Source organism: Orycteropus afer, unplaced genomic scaffold, assembly GCF_000298275.1.
Source record: "Orycteropus afer afer isolate SDZICR_OR568_19922 unplaced genomic scaffold, OryAfe1.0 scaffold00079, whole genome shotgun sequence".
Lineage (NCBI taxonomy): Eukaryota > Metazoa > Chordata > Mammalia > Tubulidentata > Orycteropodidae > Orycteropus > Orycteropus afer.
In genome coordinates, this window is record NW_006921666.1 from 9,223,818 (window position 1) to 9,227,119 (window position 3,302).

Sequence of the window (3,302 nt, forward strand, 5' to 3'; positions counted from 1 at the left end):
CTGTTGGAAACCTCTCTGCCCTCCCCTTACCTAATTCCTACCTGGATCCTGTCAGTGGGTCCTGCTGCTTTTGTCATCCTTGGTGTTCCCCCCTTTCCTGGCTTTGGGTGTAGGTCCTGCTTGCCGCCCCTTACCTGGCTCCTGCCACTTGTGTAGTACGTTAGGCCAGTTGAGCTTGATGTCACCTGGGACAATCGTCCCAAGCCCACACAGGTCTAACTATTCACTCTCTCTGTGTAGCTGGCTGTGGCCAAGAGGTCACCAGTATATACCTGGCTATTCTTACACAACATACAAATAACACTTGTAGAAACATCTGCCAACCCTATACATGGTTATGGGCACACTCCCCCCTGCCTAGACATATCTGATTGTTCATCCTGTCTACCTGTCTATCCACCCATGTATCAATGTTTGCTGTCACTGGCAACCCAGTACTGTATGTGCAAAAGGGTTCAACTTTGTTGTCTGTATCTCCCATGTACTTCTCTCTGTCTTCCTCTTCCTCTGTACTACTATGTTGATAACTTACATTTGGTGCATTGCCCTTCCCTTCACCCAAATCAATACTTATCTCTACCTGTCTAGCAGTGTTCCCTCCCCTCCCCTGATAACCAACAAAGTTTCCTTCCATATATAAACCATTCCTTGACTTTTCACAATGATGAACTGATGCAATATTTGTCCTTCTGTGATTGACTCATTTCACTCAGCATAATGTCTTCCAAGTTCATCCATGTTATGTGGTGTTTTGTAGATTCTTTTTTATTCTTTATGGTTGCATAGTATTCCATTGTGTGTATGTATGTACCATAGATTGGTTATCCGTTCTTCTGTTGACAGGCACCTAAGTTCTTTCCATCCTTTTGCTATTGTAAATTGTGCTGCAATGAACGTGGGTGTCTTATGTATTAGTTCTTATCCTGGCTCTCACTTCTTTAGGATATATACCCAGTAATGGAACTGCTGGTTCAAATGGTATTTCTAATTCCAACTTTTTAAGGAATTGCCATACTGCTTTCCACAGTCACTGTGTCATTTTACAGTACCACCAGCAGTATTTGAGAGTCCCAATCTCTCCACATCCTTGCCAGCATTTATTGTTTTCTGTCTTATTGAACTTTGCTGTTAGTGCTGGGACAAGATAGTATCTCATTGTTGCTTTGATTTTATGTCTCTAATGGCTAATAATTGTGAACATTTCTTCTTGTGCTTGTTGGCTGCATGAATATCCTCTTTGGTGAAGTGTCTATTCATGTCTTCTGCCCATTTTTTAATTGGATTGTCTTTTTGTTGTTAAGGTGTTGGATTTTTCTATAAATTTTAGAGATAAGTCCCTCGTCAGATATGTCATTGCCGAATATTTTTTCCCAATTTGTAGGTTCTCTTTTGACTCTTTTGGAGAAGTCTTTTGAAGCACATAAAAATTTAATTTTTAGAAGGTCCCATTCATCTACTTTATCTTCTGCTGTTCGTGCAATTTGGGTTATGTTTGACAGTCTATTTATGCCATAAATTAGGGCCCCTAAGTATACCCCTATTTTTTCCTTGAGGAACTTTATAGTTTTAGGTTTCACATTTAAGTCTTTGATCCATCTGGAGTTACTTTTTGTATAGGGTGTGAGGTACAGATCTTGTTTCATTTTTCTTCAGGTGGTTATCCAGTTTTGCCAGCACCATTTGTTAAACAGACGATCGCTTCCCCATTTAATGGATTTCAGCCCTTTGTCAAAAATCAGCTGACTGTAGGTCGATGGATCTATTTCTGGGTTCTCAATTCTGTTCCATTGGTCTTTGTGCCTGTCATTGTACGAGTACCAGGCTGTTTTGACTACTGTGGGTGTATAGTAGGTCTTGAGATCTGGGTGTGTGAGACCTCCTACTTGGTTCTTCTTCAGTAGTGCCTTGCTTATTCAAGGTCTCTTTCCTTTCCATATAAATTGTTTTTTCCATATCCTTGAAGAGTATTGATGGGATCTGGATTGGGATTGCATTGAATATATAGATTGCTTTGGGGGTAGTATTGACATGTTCCCAATGTTCAATCTTCCTATCCATGAGCATGGTATGTTCTTCCATTTGTGTAGATCTCTTATGGTTTCTTGTTGTGTTTTGTAGTTTTCTTTGTAGAGATCTTTTGTGACCCTGGTTAGATTTATTCCCAGGTACTTTATTTTTTTGGCAGCTATTGTAAATGGTATTGATTTCCTTATTTCCTTTTCAACAGTCTCTTTGTTGGTGTAGAGGAATCCAACTGATTTCTGTATGTTCATCTTGTATCCTGCCACTATGCTAAATCTCTCAATTAGTTCCAGTAGTTTTTTTTTTGCTGAGGCTCTTGGGTTTTCTATGTATAGGATCATATCATCAGCAAATAGGGATAGTTTATTTATTTTTTACCAATTTGGATGCCTTTGATTTTCCTTTCTTGCCTTACTGCCCTGGCTAGGACTTCCAATACAGTGTTGAATAAAAGTGGTGATAGAGGCCATCCATGTCTGATTCCTGTTCAGAAGGGGAATAATTTCAGTCTCTCTCCATTGAGAATAATGTTGGTTGTTGGTTTTGCATAGATGCCCTTAATTTTGTTGAGGAATGTCATTCTATTCCTATTTTGCTGAGAGTTTTTATCAGGAATGAGTATTGGATTTTATCAAATGCCTTTTCTGTATCAATTGATATGATCATGTGGTTCTTTTCCTTTGTTTTATTTATGTGATCCATGATGTTGATTTTTTCTAATACTGAACCATCCTTGCATACATGATATGAACCCAACTTAGTCATAATAAATTATTTTTTTTGATACGTTGTTGGAATCTGTTGGTAAAGAGTTTGTTAAAGATTTTTGCACCTATATTCATGAGTGATACTGGTCTGTAGTTTCCCTTTTGAGTGATGTGTTTGCCTTGTTTTGGTATCAAGGTTGTGCTGCTTCATAAAATGAATTTGGGAGGATTCCATCCTTTTCTGTGTTCTGGAATAGTTCAAGTAGGATTAGTGTAAGTTCTCTGAATGTTTGGTGGGATTCTCTGATGAAACCATCTGGGCCAAGGCTTTTTTTTGTTGGTAATTTTTTTAATGGCCTGCTCAATTTCTTCTTTTTTTATGGGTCTGTTAAACTTTTTCACTTTTGTCTGTGTTAGTTTAGGTAAGTAGTAGTTTTTAGAAATCTGTCTATTTCATCTAGATTTTAAAATTTGTTGGAGTACAGTTCTTCATTGTTGTTGTTGTTGTTATGTGCCATCGAGTCAGCCCCGACTCATAGCGACCCCTCCTTGGGTTTCCGAGGCAGTATCACT